The sequence below is a fragment of the Macaca fascicularis genome, chromosome 2, assembly GCF_037993035.2.
Source record: "Macaca fascicularis isolate 582-1 chromosome 2, T2T-MFA8v1.1".
Classification (NCBI taxonomy): Eukaryota; Metazoa; Chordata; class Mammalia; order Primates; family Cercopithecidae; genus Macaca; species Macaca fascicularis.
Window position 1 is genome coordinate 151,865,591 of NC_088376.1, and position 16,079 is coordinate 151,881,669.

At 53.6% G+C, this 16,079-nt stretch overlaps 1 protein-coding gene across 6 annotated transcripts in view; it reads left to right on the top strand.

The window, feature by feature from the left end:
- The window catches only part of FBLN2 (fibulin 2), a 111,160-nt gene that overhangs the window by 27,980 nt on the left and 67,101 nt on the right, over positions 1-16,079 (top strand). The gene's annotated exons all lie outside the window — the stretch shown is intronic.

Here is a 16,079-nt window from a genome sequence, read left to right on the forward strand (position 1 = left end):
TCCTTCCTCCAGGGCGGGGAGCCCGGCTTTCCTGAGAGGGTCTGTGTTGTAGGCGGCCAGTGCGTCCCGCCCAGGTCTGTGTGCTGGTAAGGAAGTGGTGCCACCCACCTGTGCCAGGCCAGGGATGTGGGGGGCAGCACCCACGTGCTCAGACAGACCCTGCCGGTCCCAGGCCTCACACCTTGTCAGGTCTCTGGTTGCTCTTCTGTGAATCGGGGGCACCCCCGGGCTCTGCTGACATTGTTGCCCAGGAAGAGCCTGAAACGGGAGGAGGTCTCTGAAGTGTGATGAGGCCCAGCTGGGTGCATGGGGAGCTCTGTGGGCGTTGAGCGCTGCCTGGGCCTGAGCCCCCGGAGCCTGCATCATGAGGGGTTTGTCTCCCAGCCTCAGCTTCTCCATCCGGAAAATGGGCCTGGTGGTAGGGGCCCCCAGTAGGGTTGGTGTGAAGGCTCAAGGATGAATGGAGAGCCCCAGGCCCGCTATGGGGAGGCAGACAGCGCTGCTGGCCGTAGCTGGTTCTTGAGTCTGGCTGAGTGCAGCCACCCATGTCTCCTGTGGCTTCTGTCTTCTGGCCACGGAGACACCATCATCTGGGTTGGGGCCAGCCCTTGGGCTTGTGATCGGGGTACCCCAGTGCTTGATAAGCCTTCCAGAGTTCTTCCCTTCTTAGCCTGGGACCCCCATCCTGGCCTTGAATTCCCAGCCCCGACCTTGGTCCTGAGTTGAGCTTTTAGATGATCCAGAAAGTTCTGTTCTTAGAGTCTCCTCAAAATGAAAACACATCGTCAAAAAACATTGATGAGCATGCATGCGTGTGCCCGCACACACATGTTCTCTCTCTCTGTCTCTTGTCTGTCTCTGAAGATCCTGCTCGTCACTGTATTTTCTTAGATAACTTCCCTAGCCCTTGGAGCGGAGACACTCACTGTCCTCGTGGTGGTTGGTGTTGGCTAAGCATCTCAGTGTCCTCCCTCATCTCTGTTCCCCTGCATGGCTGTGGAAACAAATTTCACTGCTTTGGCCCATGGGCATCCCAGGGGCCCTGACGGCTGTTGTCTGATAATGGGGCTGGTGGAGGCAGAGAGCTTATATGGGGACCTGTGCACCTTCTTGGGGGAATAAGCCAGAGGGTGTCAGCTTCCTTTCTGACAGAGTGAGGATGAGCTTCACCACCATATTTTCGGCTGCATCCTCCTACCTCCTCTCATTGACATCATACTTAATAACTTAATGTTATTAAAAAAAATCCCTTCTCCATTTTGCTTGTACTTACTTTTTTTTTCTTTTTTTAAGACTGAATCTCACTCTGTCACCCAGGCTGGAGTGCAGTGGTGCGATTCCGGCTCACTGCAACCTCTGCCTCCCAGGTTCCAGTGATTTTCCTGCTTCAGCCTCCCGAGTAGCTGGGACTACAGGTGCGTGCCACCACACCTGGTTAATTTTGTATTTTTAGTAGAGACGGGGTTTCACCATGTTGGCCAGGCTGGTCTCAAACTCCTGACCTCAGGTGATCCACCCGTCTTGCCCTCCCAAAGTGCTGGGATTACAGGCGTGAGCCACCATGCCTGGCTGCTTATACTTGCTTTTAAAGGAAACCTTTGATCACAACTGTAGATAGAAATCAGGATCACTTGCCCTAAACCAGCAATACCCATAAAAATAAATATAGCACTAAAAATACAGTGCTTAACATCCTAGCCACCTTGTATTCCCTGCCACAGCCTTGAGCCCGAGTGAGTGTTGCCTGGTTTTTATTTATGTATTTTTATTTTTATTTAATTAATTTATCTTTTTGAGACGGAGTCTCGCTCTGTCTCCCAGACTAGAGTGCAGTGGCACAATCTCGGCTCACTGCGAGCTCCGCCTCCTGGGTTCACGCCATTCTCCTGCCTCAGCCTCCCCAGTGGCTGGGACTACAGGTGCCCGCCACCACGCCTGGCTAATTTTTTGTATTTTTAGTAGAGACGGGGTTTCACTGTGTTAGCCAGGATGGTCTCGATCTCTTGGCCTCGTGATCCGCCCACCTCGGCCTCCCGAAGTGCTGGGATTACAGGCATGAGCCACTGTGCCCAGCGCCCTGGTTGTTAAAAAGAACGGTTGGCAAGTGTCTGAGAGGTGTGGGAGGCACACCCGTTCTGCCCAGAGACGGTCTCTGATAGTCGGATTGGTTCAGAGGGAGTTGCGGGGACATTTCCTCACCACAGGACCACGGAGCCTTGGTGCTTGTCCCTGAAATCAGCTGTCCCTGCACAGTCATCTCTAGCCCTACTGGGAAAGGCCCCTGTGGCTGGGCATGGCATACCTCACATCTCCTGGGGCTGCCTTGGTGTGTTTCGTGCTGGGCTGGGGTCAATGGAGGAGGCCCCAGGCCTCTAGCAGGAATGTCTTCTCTGAGACCAAGTCTCTGGCTCTCAGGGAGTGGCCATGTCCTCTGTGTCCCCAGCTCCATGCCCTAAGACTGTCCTAGTGGGTTCCGGCTGCTGCAACAAATGTCACAGATGAGTCAGGGAGGGGATTGAAGATGGACATTTATTTCTCAGTTGTGGAGGCCGGAAGTCTAAGCCCTAGATTTCGTTCCTGGTGAGAGTTTTCTTCCCGGTGTGCACATGGCTGCCTTCTTGCTGTGTCCTCATGTGGTGGGGGGCAGGGAGTGGTGGAGGGAAAGAGAGAGAGAAGGGAAGAGAGGGAGGGAGGGAGAGCGAGTGAGCCCTGGTCTTTCTTCCCCTAAGGACACTAATTCACACGTGGGGGCTCCACCCATGTGACCTCATCTAAATCTCCTAATGGGGGGCCCCACCTCCTGATACCATCCCACTGGGGTCAGGGCTTTCACATAGGAGTGTGGGGAAGACACAGATGTTCAGCCTGTAACAGACTGGTTTAATGAACTGCCGAGGATGGAAACGCTGTAACACCAGCTGCTGGTCCCTGAATGGTCACCCTGTGACCCCAAGGCAGGGTGTGGTGGGGTAGCCGTGGCTTCCTGTGCATGGGATGGGAGGAGTGACCCCTCCTTGGCCCCAGACGTTGGAGTTCCCAGGGGCTGGTTGGGCATCAGCACATGACATGGTAGCCCACCTGTGACCTGGGCTTGGTCCCCCGCAGTGACTTCAGAAGTTGGCTTGCCCATTGCTGGAAGCAGGGGCCCCTTTGCACAGGCTTCTCTGTGTCTGAGGCTACTCAAGAGACGTAGGGGCCCCACTCCATCCTCATGGAAGGACTAGTGATCTGTCAGCCCTGGGTCAAGCTGCGGCCACCAGGACTCCCTCACACCCCATCTTTCGTCTCTGCCTTTCTCTGTGAGCCTGCTTGATTCTCTCGAAATGATGCCCACCACATGGCAGGAAATGTGCCCACCTTCAGAACTTGCTGTTTCTTCCCCTGCAGGTGGTCTGCGTTTTCTTTTATTTCCACTTGAAGAGCTCAGGGAGGGGCCGGGTGTGGTGGCTCAAGCCTGTAAACCCAGCACTTTGGGAGGCCGAGACGGGTGGATCACGAGGTCAGGAGATCGAGACCATCCTGGCTAACACGGCAAAACCCTGTCTCTACTAAAAATACAAAAAAAAACTAGCCGGACGAGGTGGCGGGCGCCTGTAGTCCCAGCTACTCGGGAGGCTGAGGCAGGAGAATGGCATAAACCCGGGAGGCGGAGCTTGCAGTGAGCTGAGATCCGGCCACTGTGACCAGCCCAGCCTGGGAAGAACGTCTGCCCTGGGCCAGTCAGCTGTGGCTGGGGAGGGTCAGGGGGTCATGTGTTGATGTGGCCCCAGGGGCATGTCTGGAGCCATTCCCTGAGCCTGGGGACTGAGCGAGGCAGCCTGCTGCCCTAGGAGGGCTCTAGTCTACTGCAGATATACAGTTTCATAACCCCAGCAACTCAGACATTTTGGGGTTAAGTCAGCCACGAATACAAGAAGGTGTTTCTTCTTTCTTTGTTGTCACAATGTCAGGATAATTTTGGTTACAGGTGATAGAAAGTACAATTTCTCCCGCAAAAAAGTCATGGAACTAAAAAAGTACAGGATGTAGCTTCAGGCATGGCTATATCCAGGGCCTCTGCAGACGCCATCCGGACCGGGTCTCCGTCTCTTGCTCTGCTGTTCTCTGTGTTCCATACTCCCAGGCAGGCTCTGCCATGTGGTGGTTAGGTGCCCCAGCAGCTCCAGGCTCAGAAGCTCTGGAGCAAGGCAGCCCCCTCCCAGGAGCATCAGCGTGGGCCGTGTGACTGGGTTGTGTGACTGTTCTGACCTGTCACCGTGGATGGGGCAGGGAGACCTCTCATTGGCCATCCAGCGGTCCGCCTAGCCTGAAGTGTGAGAGGGGGTTCCCCAGAGGAAAAAGATGTGATGAGACCCATTGTGCAGATGAAAGCATTGCTGCTCAGAGGGTCACATGCTCCGAGGTGCCCAGCAACCTAGTGGCAGGCCTGGATTCAAATTTGAGCTCCAATCTCTGGGAGTCCAGAGCGTGGTCCTGCTGGCTGTCTCTCTTGGCTTTGGCAGCAGGGGCTGACTACCTTGGAGGCCTCCAAGGCTCTTGAGCCTGACGGTTACACCACAGACTGGGCCAGACACCGCTGTTGGTTACACACCGGCCGCCTCACTGGCAGCCCTGAGAAATTCCTAAATTTCAGGGCCGTGCAACTAAATTGGGCACAGCAAAGGCCTGAGGGAGTCACAGAGGAGACTGGGCTGCCCCCTCCCCTGGCTGCTGCCTCCTTCCAGATGCTGTGGTGACCGAGGGAGCCTGGGTCTGCCGTAGGCCGGCCCCGCCTGCCTGTCTGCATAGGCTGTCTGTCTCTGGCTGTCTGCTTGACTTTCGGTCTGTGCTTCTCTCCATCTCTCTGTCTTGCTCTCTTTCTTTCTCCCTGATGGATCTCTTACCTTGTCTCTGTCAGTCTCTGTGTCTCCCACTCCCCCTACCTGGCCACCCAAGTCTAGGATCTCTGCCCTTTGTGAGACTAAAAGGCAGACGCAGGAGTGAAAGTGCTTCTGTATGGAAGGTGGACACGCACCTTGGTGGTTTAAGTCACTTAGCCAGTGACTAGCCAGGTGACTTCAGGGAAGCCTTTGTTTCTGAAGGCCCTTCTGGGATAAATGTTTGTGATACCACATTCATAACTCATGCCATCCTCTGTGCCAGCCCTGTGCTAGGGCCACACGGATTAATTAATCTACCCCTCTCCACTTACTCACCCATCCATATACCCACACACCCATCCGTTCACTCACCCACCCATCCACCCGCCCACCCACCCACTTTTTTAGCCATCCATCCATCCACCCACCCATCCATCTACCTACATACCCCACCCTCGGGGCTTGGCCTTAAAGCATGGGGTGGGATTTGGGTGTTCAGGTTCTAGGAGAGTTTCAGGAGAGAGGGCATCGCAGGTTGAGCTAATGATAAGAGAAAGATGGGGGGTTGGGAACCAGAGAGCGTTTTCCAGTTTAGCAGGGGTTGGGTGTGTGGAAGACAACAGAGGGGAATGGGTTAGGAAAGCTAGGTGGGGTTAGATGGTGAAGGGCTTTGAATGTCTCCGTTAGGAGCTTTTTCTTTATCTTTGGGCCACAGATCTTCAGCCAGGGGTCTGTGAGTGGACTCCAGGGAGTCTATGAAACTCCCTCACACAGCAGTTTTAGGTATGTGTCCATGTGTCTATTAAGGCTTTTGGTTGCAAGGGACAGAAAACCTGGTCCAAGTTAGCTTAATCAAGAGTAGTTCAGATCATTGTGAAGTTCAGCTTTTCAGTTAGCTTCAGGCACAGCTGGATCCAGGTGCCGGGCAGTGATCCCTATAACCCTGTTTCTCTTTGTTGGATTTCTTGGCTTTTATGTGTTTTATGAGCAGGTGCCAGCCTCTGACGGTCTCCACTTGATGACAAGATGGCTTCAGGTACCCTTGATGTTAAATCATCTTTAGTCTAATACAGTAGGAAAGAGAGAAGCCATTTGCCCAGTGTTTCACCTGAGGTGGGTCTTATAGGCTGTAATTGTGCTGGTGTCCATCTCTGAGTCAGGCACTGTTTTGAGGGGGAATGGGAAGTGCTGATTGGAGCTCCAGCAGGGTGATGGGGGCACAGAATGAAATCTAGGGGCTGTTCTTGGAAAGAGGCTGAATATGTGCCAGGTGGTCAGAAACCACCCGGCGTCGCTGCAGAGCTTGGTTCATTATGGGCCATTTTTTGGTGGAGCTGGGTGTGTGTTATCCATAGCTTTTTTCACTTTCTCTGGCGGGCCAGAGCTGATAGAGAACCATTCAGGGTTTGGAGCAGGGATGAGAGGTGATGAGCGGTCCCTGGAGGCAGGATCTCGGTCCAGGGGCAGACCACGTGGAGGATGCCTGGGGATCTTAGGACTCCCCCCACCCCAGGAGGGGCAAGGGTGTGCCTCCTTTTAGGGTCGGGTGGAGGGTGTGTGGAGCGCCAGGTGGGGAGGGCGGTGAGCTCAGCCTTGGCCGTGGGCAGCCTCATTTCTCATCGCTCCCACCCTGGGAGCGTTTCCTCTTTGCAGAGGAGTAACTTGTGGGGAAGGAAAATACCAGCTCTCTTCAATGCCAAAAGCAACATTTTCTTTTCTCAAAGGTTGATTAAAAGTCACGGACATTAATCTTTGTAATTTTTCACCTGCTTATGTTGGTAATGAGATTAGTGATTGTGTATGTAGGGTCAGCTCTTACCTAAAATTGAAGGAGCTTTTTATTCATTTCTTGTTTTTTCTTGTTTTAGGGAGGAGAGGGAAGGGAGGAGAGAAAACCCTGGCTGTTCCACTTGAAGGATTATTTTTCCCAGGGTTCTCATGAGCTCACCCTGTTGAAGGAAGGCCCCAGTAACCAGTGAGCGTGTGAGGAGCACGGGACACCTGGCACCCTAAGCCCCACCTGCGGCCCACGGCTTGGTCTGTACTTCACATGCAGGGCTTGCCCTGGACCTGCCGTCTCCCTCCTCCTCCTTGGGGGTCTCACACCACCCATCCAGCCTCACCTGCTCAACAGAAAGGACCACAGACCTCTCCTCATCCTCCTGGCCCGGTAGCCCTTTCCTCGCAGCCAAGCTTCTGGTCTTTTTGTACATCATGCTATTATTAAGACATTTGCCCATGAGGAAATGAAGGCAACTGTAGTTTTCAAGATTGAAGCCAACTTGATTACTTTGCTTTGATAATTTGTGAATTTCAAATCACTCCCCTTCTTTCCGTTTCTCCTGCCAATACCTTCTCTGGCTTTTGTTTCCTTTTTCTGGATTACTGCAATGGTACTTTTTAATTTTTTTAAAAAAATCTCTCTATCTTTTAGTTATGGGGTTTTGCTCTGTCACCCAGACTGGAGTGCAGTGGTGTGATTATAGCTCAATGCAGCCTCCAACTCCTGGGCTCAAGTAATCCTCCCACCTCAGCCTCCCAGCTAGCTAGATACAAAGTTTCTTTGAAGGGGAAGAAAACACACACATACAAAAGAGTACCTAAAAGTCAGTGTAGGGTGGTAGAGGAAATTCTTGGATAACCACCACCTGGGCAAAGCAAAAGGACACTGCCTGCCCCCATAGGTCCTCCGATTTCCCTTACTGGCCGCGAGACTTTGAGGGTGACAATTCCTGCTTGACTTTCTAGTTCTGGTTCCTACATTTGCAGTCCCTGAATGATATAGCTAAGATTTTACCAGGTTTTGTACTTTATATGACTGGAATCTGTCTCAGATTTCTCAAAAGGGGTGTCTACAGTTTGTTCTTCAATTCCCAGTGTGCTGTGACCTAGTGGTGGCCCTGCCACTCTGTTGGGACAACATCCACTAAATGTACCAGATGTTTTGCCGAGGTCCCTGGGCCCTGGATGCAGTGACTGACTGAATGCCCCCTCCTTGGCATCTCTTTTTCCTTGATGTGCATGTCCCCCTCCCTAACCTCTATCATTTTTCTTTGTGCTGCTCGCTTCCCAGCGACCACTCTCTTCCTTGTTCGCTGCGTGCCAGCTGCAGTGTGTCAGGCTGGCTCCTGCCTCAGGGCATTTGCACATACTGTTAGTGCTGCTTGGAATACCGTTCCCCAGATCTTTGCATGGCCACCACATTTTTACATGATACCACCAAGTAGGTGTTGGCTGAAATGTTGCCTCCGAGGCCTCCTCGTTTGACCATTATTGCCAAAGGAGCATGCAGTCTGTCTCTGTCGCAGCGGCCTCATTTCTTCCCCCCATCAGAATGTTGGCTGCATGCGGGTAGGACTTTCTCTCGTCTTGTTCACTGCCATATCCCAGCATCTGCAGTGGGCTGGCCGGTAGCAACTGTTTGATGAATAGCTGCAAACTAAAGGACTCTAGCTCTACTTTCTCGGCCAGACAGACCTGTTCAAATCCCCACAGCTTTTACGATTTATGTGGCCTTGGACAGATCATTTACTCTGTCTGGGCCTCAGTTTCCTCATTTGTAGGTGTTAAATGGTTAAGGAAAATAAATATCCCTGGAAACTCGCAGTCCAGTGATTGGCATTGTGTTGGCACTGAGGAAGTGATAGTTAGACACGAACTTGATTAACTGCTGAAATTCCTGCTTAATGCTTTGTGCCAAGAACAAGTTTATTTTTCCCCAGTGAACTAGATGACTTCCTCTTATCAGAGAAGGAGCACCAGGTCACCCTCTAATTTCCCTTTTGGCCTTGGCTGCCAGGAAGCATACTGCTAAGGGGAGGTCTCAGGAGCAGCCCTTATTTCCTGTCCATCTTCAGTGCAGTTCTTCTTCCTTTTCTTCTCCCTATTCTTTCTTTATTTACGTTTGGCTCTGCAGTGCATGTGTGTGATTATTGTCTTTTATTTTGGTAAAATATATGTAACATGAAGTTTACTTTTTTTTTTTTTTCTGATGGAGTCTTGCTCTGTTGCCCAGGCTGGAGTACAGTGGAGCGATCTTGGCTCACAGCAACCTCCACCTCCTGGGTTCAAGCAATTCTCATGACTCAGCCTCCCGAGTAGCTGGAATTATAGGTACATGCCACCACACTTGGCTAGTTTTTGTATTTTTAGTAGAGACGGGGTTTTACCATGTTGGCCAGGATGGCCTCGATCTCCTGACCTTGTGATCTGCCCACCTTGGCCTCCCAAAGTGCTGGAATTGCAGGCTGTGCCTGGCTGAAATTTACCATTTTAACCTTTTTAAGTGCACAGCTCAGTGGCATTATGGAAATTCACATTGTTGTGCAACCATTACCACTATCTATTTGCAGAACTTTTTCATTATCCTGAACAGAAACTCTGTTCTCATTAAGCAGAAACTCCTCCTGCTTCCCACCTCCAGTCCCTGGACCCACCATTCTACTTTCTGTCTCTGAATTTGATGACTGGAATCACACAGGATTTGTCCTTTGGTATCTGGCTTATTCACCTAGCATGGTGTCCTCAGGGTTCATCTGTGTTGCAGCGTGGGTCAGAATGCCCCTCCTGTTAAGGCTGATAGTGTTCCATTGTATGGAATATTTTGTTTATCCATCCATCCATTGATGGTCACTTGGGTTGATCCGTGTCACTCGAGTATATCATGAATAACAGTGTAGTGAACTTGGATGTGCCAATATTATTTTTAAAAAAATTACTTTCTGGGCCTCAGGTGGTCTCAGGCCCATTTATAAATTAAGGGTAGATTTTTGGACAGTTTCTAGGACCAGGCTGTCTTGCCTGCCTCTGCCTAGTGTGTGTCTGTGTGTCTGTGTGTCTGTGTGTCTGTGCTCAGTAAACTCCATGGCCACTGTGGGTGCCCACCCAGGTCTCTCACCTGGTGGTGCACGTGTCTCCCAGTGGCCACAGGTGCTGGCTGCTGATGGCTCACACCTGTGCCTTCTCCAGCCACCTGCCCTTTGCTGGCAGGTGTCACTTCCCCATGAGGTGCCTGGGAGGTCACTCTCCATGGTCTTTGGCCAGTGACTGACATGCCTCTGAGTGGGATGAGACCAGGGCGCCCCCCACACTGCATGGCTTCTCGTGGGTCTCTGGACTCCAGCTGAGATGCAGCCTTGCCCAGCTCCCCCTGGCTCTGCCTGCTTTCCTTTGCCCTTCTCCTGAGAGCTCTCCCCCGACAGACCATGCCCTCAAGCGTCCCTGCCTCGGACTCTGCTTCTGCGGAGCCCAGTCTAAGACAGGGTGCAGCTCACATATCCCTCTGAGCACTGTGGGTCTTGCATTACTGTGGGTGTTGGGTTGGACTCTGACGCAGCTGACCTATTGAGGCTGACTACACCATGTGGCTAGGGGTGGTCTCCTTGGAAGAGGGCGAGAACTCCCAGCATCTACCACATACAGAAGAGGAAGGTCCTAATCTAGGAAACCAAGCTATTCTGGAGGCGACCCTGGGGCGGGATGGTTGGAGGGGCAGGAGCTCCCACCTCATCCAGGCCTCTCTCCTCCTGGTGTGGTCAAGAGACGCTCTGGCCTTGGAGTGTTCAGGCTGGTAGAGATGACCCAGGGAGCCCAATGATGCCAGTGGGAAGGGAGTGTGGATCCCAATTAGTCCAGGGAAGCCCTGTTGCTGGGCCCCACAGCTTCATTGTCAGATGTCCTGACATTAGTTATCATCTTGAATTAATTATCAGTGGATAATATTGGCAGCTAATTTAAAAAGCACCGTGTGGGCCCCACAAACGCATCTGTGTGTGGACAGGCTGGGGGTCTGGTTTGTGCCTGCTCTCTGCTTGGACTTGGGCCCGGGGGCAGCTGTGTGGGCGGAGCCAGTGGGCCAGGTGGTACTGATTCCGGGTTTCTTTGTCACTGTCTTGTCTGTGAGTGTGTTGTGTGTTTATTTCCCTGCTGTCATCCTCAGCTGTTTGCAAGTCCCAGTCTTTTGATATAGCTGCTTATTAGTTTTTAAAAGAGATCCCCTGCAAATATTTAAAAAATTTTAAAGCCATACCGGCACCAACCTGAGACTTCGTTCTTATCTATAGTTGCCTGATCAAATGGAGGTTGCCCAGTTAAGTTGGAATTTCAGATAAGTGACGGATGTATCCCAAATACTGTACTGTATCTTTAAATGCTAGACAGTTTTCCAGCATTTCTCTGAAATGCCTGTGCACATCCCAGATCTGTATTTGCTGGATCTCATCAGAGCCAGAAGGGTCAGAACTGGAGGCGAGAAGACCTTTCCTTCCTGATCCAGTGTCGTATCCTGTGGCCTGTGTAGCCACTAAGGTGGGACCCCACTTTCCACAGTGGTGGCACTGGAGATGTTCCCCCCAGTTGGCCTTGACCTTCCATTGTCCTTGCCAGCCCAGAGAGGTTTCATCTGGGGCCTGCTGTGGATGAATGTGGAGGTTAATTTATCTAAGGAAGCAGTGTCGCTTTACTATAGGATGTGTGTTTGTTTTTGTGGTAGGTTGGGGCTCTTCCCTGGATAGCAGAGTGAAGAGCTTGTGGCCAGGTGAGAGAGGCAGCTGGGGCCTGAGCCACATCCTGAGGCACTTCTGCCTCTGATGTGCCAGAGCCCTCCCTCCCCATTCTGACTGCACCAGGTGCCTTGTGGGGACGGGGCAGGTCTCCAGGGGGCTCACACTGTGTGCTGAGTCACCTGTCCCTGCTGGACACTCCCTGGGGAAGACCCTGGCTGAATGTCTCCCCGCTCCCACACTGCCCTGTGCACGTTCAAGTGATGGCCCTGAGTACGTCACCCCAGGTGTGAACCCTGCTGCCACTTTAGAATACCCTGGTCCCCCAACCCACAGCAGGGATTTGATCAACAAAGACCAAAGCTGTGGTAGCCCCACCCACCGCTGGTCCTGTCTGGAGCCTGCTCTGTGTCTCCACTCCAGCGGCAAAGCCTTGCTCACAGTGCTGGATGCACTCCCAGATGCTAAGTGCTGAGTGCCACTTCATAGTAGCTTGACATCCTCATTGTCACCTAAATGCCCATTGTCGTTTTGGCTCTTGCTATGAAGAATGGGCTGCCAAATACAGAGGAATGGCTAGGCGCATTCCTCTGTATTTGTGATCCCAGCTTGTGATCACACGCTTGTGATCCCAGCACTCTGGGAGATGAGACAGGGCGATTGCTTGAGCCTAGGAGTTTGAGACTAGCCTGGGCGGCAGAGCAAGATCCTGTTTCCTGCCTATTTTTTAATGCCATGATTTATATTACACACATGATGATATGTAAAGCATTCATCTTTTAAAAATGCCAACAGTTGCCAACCCTCACCCCTCCTAGGGGTACAGCCTGAGGCCAGCCTGGACAGTGACTGGCCTGGTGTCCTCCACCTGCCAACCTTTCCGGTCCCCAGATGGCAGCCCGGTGACCACCAGGGCCATGTGGACCCGGTACAGCCTTCTCTGAGTCGCACACTGGGCGTCAGAAGCACAGGGTCATGGAGTGCATGTGCTGAATTCTCCCATGAGTACTACCTTGCAGAGAGGTTGCTCCAGGTGACACTTCGGCCGGTGGCATAAGAATGATAATAACACCACTCTGCTAGTGTTTGCCTTCCTGATGGGTGCAAGGGAGAGACTGCAGTGGTTTTACTTTGCATCTTGCTGGTTTCTGCGTCCCCACCCGGGAGGGCTGGCTTGCTGTAGTGTGACTGCCTGGCAGGCCACCACATTCTGTCCCAGGGGCTTTGTTTGCTGGCCGGGCTCTGACTGCTGGGACTGCCCCCCACTGGGAGGTCGGGCCTCCTTCCCCACCCCATCTCCAGGGGTTTCTCTTTTCAGGTTGGTGAGGGGTGGGGGCTGTCTGCAGAGGCTGGGGCTGTGAGTAAACTCAGTTGGAGCTCCCAGGAGGGGCATGTTTGATTCTGTGACCCTGCAGTGTAGAGACTGTGCCCTCCTACTTCTCTCTTGTACGAGTGTCCCCAGCCCTGCTTGCTTATTTCCGGTGATAGGGAGCTCCCTCCTGCCCAGCAGCCTGGTCTGTCCCTGCCCTGGAGGGAGCATTCTCCACTTGAAGCTGACATCTGCCATCTCTTCCATGCCCCCACCTCCCGCCCCACACATACACGCTCCATTGGGAACAACTGTGGAGGTGTGAGGACAGTGGGGTCTGCTTTTCTCCCAGGTGAGCCACCCCACGTGGGCCACTCCCTCTCCACACATCCCAGATAGTCCTTTCCCCTCCTGAGTGGACAACCTTCAGGCAGCATCAGGGTACTCTGAGCTGCATGCATTTGGGGGGCCCAGACGACATGGGGAACCTGGGAGCTCACACCCCATGTGATATCTCAGGGTGGCCAGAGCTCTGTGGCTTGAAACAGGACTTGGAAACCTGAATTTTTATGTGAACGTTTTCAATTTATGCATGCTGGTAACCAATTTAAAATGAGAAACCACTATGTGGGCCAAACACAATGCACTTGTGGGCCAGAGAATGCTGGTGGGCCCCCGACCATGACCTGAGGTGTGGTGGAACATGTTCACTGTGTGGATGCAGAACCAGGGCTCAAGGAGGGCAAGGGCCGTGCCTAGGGTTGCGCAGTAGATGTGGAGAATGTAGAGTCAGGCTTGGGCCTGATGTTCTTTATGATTGCCCTGGGCCTGGAGTGGGGAGATGGGCAAGCCTGAGGTTTGGGATTGCTTGAGCATGGACAGAATGTGATGCCGGGCACCCAGGAGGCCGAGGGGCCAGGCCACCCTGGGGGCTGTGCCAGTGAGCAGAGCAAGGGGACAGACTTGGTGGACCAGGTGGTGGTGCAGGGTGGGCTGGGCAGGAAGTTCCTCTGGAAGAAGTTCTAGGACAGCCCTGTGTCCTGTGGCCAGGGTACTGTCCTCTCAGGACGCAATGTTCATACCTAGGTGTGTGATGCACTGGAAAGCAGGAGGGCAGGGAGCTTGGGTCTCAGTTCACCAAAGATTTCCTTTTGTTTTGAGATGGGGTCTCTGTTGTCCAGGATGGAGTGCAGTGGCACGATCTCGACTCACTGTAAGCTCCACCTCCAGGGTTCAAGCAGTTCTTCTGCCTCAGCCTCCCGAGTTGCTGGGATTACAGGTGTGTGCCATCATGCCTAGCTAATTTTTATATTTCTGGTAGAGATTGGGTTTCACCATGTTGACCAGGTGTCAAACTCCTGACCTCAAGTGGTCCACCTGTCTTGGCCTCCCAAGTGCTGGGATTACAGGCGTGAGCCACCTCGCCTGGCCAAAGATTTTCTTTCCTAAAAGGCACTGTCAGCTGGCACGGTGGCTCATGCCTGTAATCCCAGCACTGTAGGAAGCTGAGGTGGGAGGATCACTTGAAGTCAAGAGTTCAGGACCAACCTGGGCAACACAGTGAGACCCCTGTTAAAGAAAAAAATTAGCTGGGTGTAGTGGCGTGTACCTGTAGTTCCACCTACTCAGAAGGCTGAGGTGGGAAGATGGCTTGAGCTCGGGAGGTTGAGGCTGCAATGAGCTATGATCACACAACTGTGCTCTAGCCTGGACAACAGAGTGAGACCCTGCCTCTAAAAACAAACACAGAAAGGAACTGTTGAGAGTGGACCTGAGGACCTCTCCCTTGCAGTCTGGAGGGCCCTTGCTTTTGCTGACTGGGATTAAAGGCCCTGATTCTCCCAGGGGCCCACTCCTAATGTCAGTGGCTTTACAGAGTCCTCCAGTCTCCTGAGGTGGCATCTCAGTGTGAGGGCAGGGGCGTCAGCCCTCAAGGCCCCAAATGTGGTACTCCCCTGGCCCTGAACCTGGTCTGGGCATGGGCTTCTATCTCCCCGCCCGTCCATGGACCTCCACCGCAGCCTTCCCTGCCTCAGTCACACAGCTCCCCCTTCTAGGCGCTCCTGGACTTCTCTCTTCTGTCCACTGCATCCTATCCATCAGCAAATCCTGTGGGTCCTACCTTCAGAATAGATCCCCTGTGCCACTGACTCCTGCTGTCTTCGCTCACTGCCCTGGGCGCTCTCACCTGCTCCCTGCTGGCTCCCCTGCAGTAGGCAGCTGGGTGGGTCCCTTGCACTGGAGAGTCCCAGGCTCTAGCACTTGCAGGCACACCCAGAGGCCCTCACAGCAGGCCGTAAGCCCATTGCTCCGCAGTTACCACCGTTGTGCTGGCATGGCTCAGCCCTAGCGGCCCTCTCTGTCCTTCACCTGCCTGCTGCTGGTCTGGCCTCAACCCCTTGGCCCTGCCATTCCCTGCCTGACGCCCTCCTCAGAGAAGCCCTCCTCTTCCACCAGACTGACGCAGGCTCCCCTGACACTGCCATGGACACTGCCGCGTCTCCTTGATTCCCTTCGTTTATTTCATCATGGGGCTCGTGCCTGCCTGGCGTTCAGTTCTCTACGGATCTGCTCTTGGGTTTATTATCTGCCCCTCCACCTCTGAGGGTGTCAGTGCTGGGAGGATGCTGGGAACCTGTCTTGCTGGCTGATAAACCCCCAGTTCCTAGAGGGGCTGGGCACAGAGGAGGTGTTCCTTCAGAGATGGGGCCAGCCTGGGGACCACTGCTGTGGCGATGAGCCCCATTGTCCCTCTGTCACTGCCCTGTGGGGCTGGGCTTTAGGCTGGGAGTCGGAGAAGGAGCTCTTGCCTGTGACTTTGGGGAGCAAGCTGTCTAGAAGAGGCAGGCATGGCCACTGGGTCACAAGTGGGGCTACAGGCACCAGGGACTTGGGCCAGGGTGGAGGAGGGAGGAGGCATGAGGATTGGTGAAAAGGTGGCATTTGAGTGGCTTGTGCAAGATGAGAGAAGAGATCCCTTGGGGAAGTTCAGGCCTAAGGGCCCGTGGGAGGGTCAGGTTGGGATGGCTCCTGTAGGGCCTTGAATGCCAGGCTCAGCTGGGAATCCAGACCTTTCCTTGCTGACCATGGGAAACTGGGGCAGGCTGTGGGGCCGTGGCACGTTGGGGCCAGCTGCCATCAGACCAGACTGGGTTCCCTGGGAAAGGGGAGGAGTGGAGTCAGGGTGGGCAGAGAGGTGGCGGGGCTGTTCCAGTGCAGACCGGAGGTGAGGCTGGAGCGGAGACAGGGCCTAGAGACGGAAGGAAGGGTAGAGACCGTGGGGAGGGAGTGGAGATGGATTGCGGGGAGAATGGACATGACTGGGGGAGTTGGTGGGGTGTTAGGGACAGCAAGGCATCAGGATGCATTTGCCAGTGCTACTGGGGAGGGGGACAGGAGCATCCCCTGGGG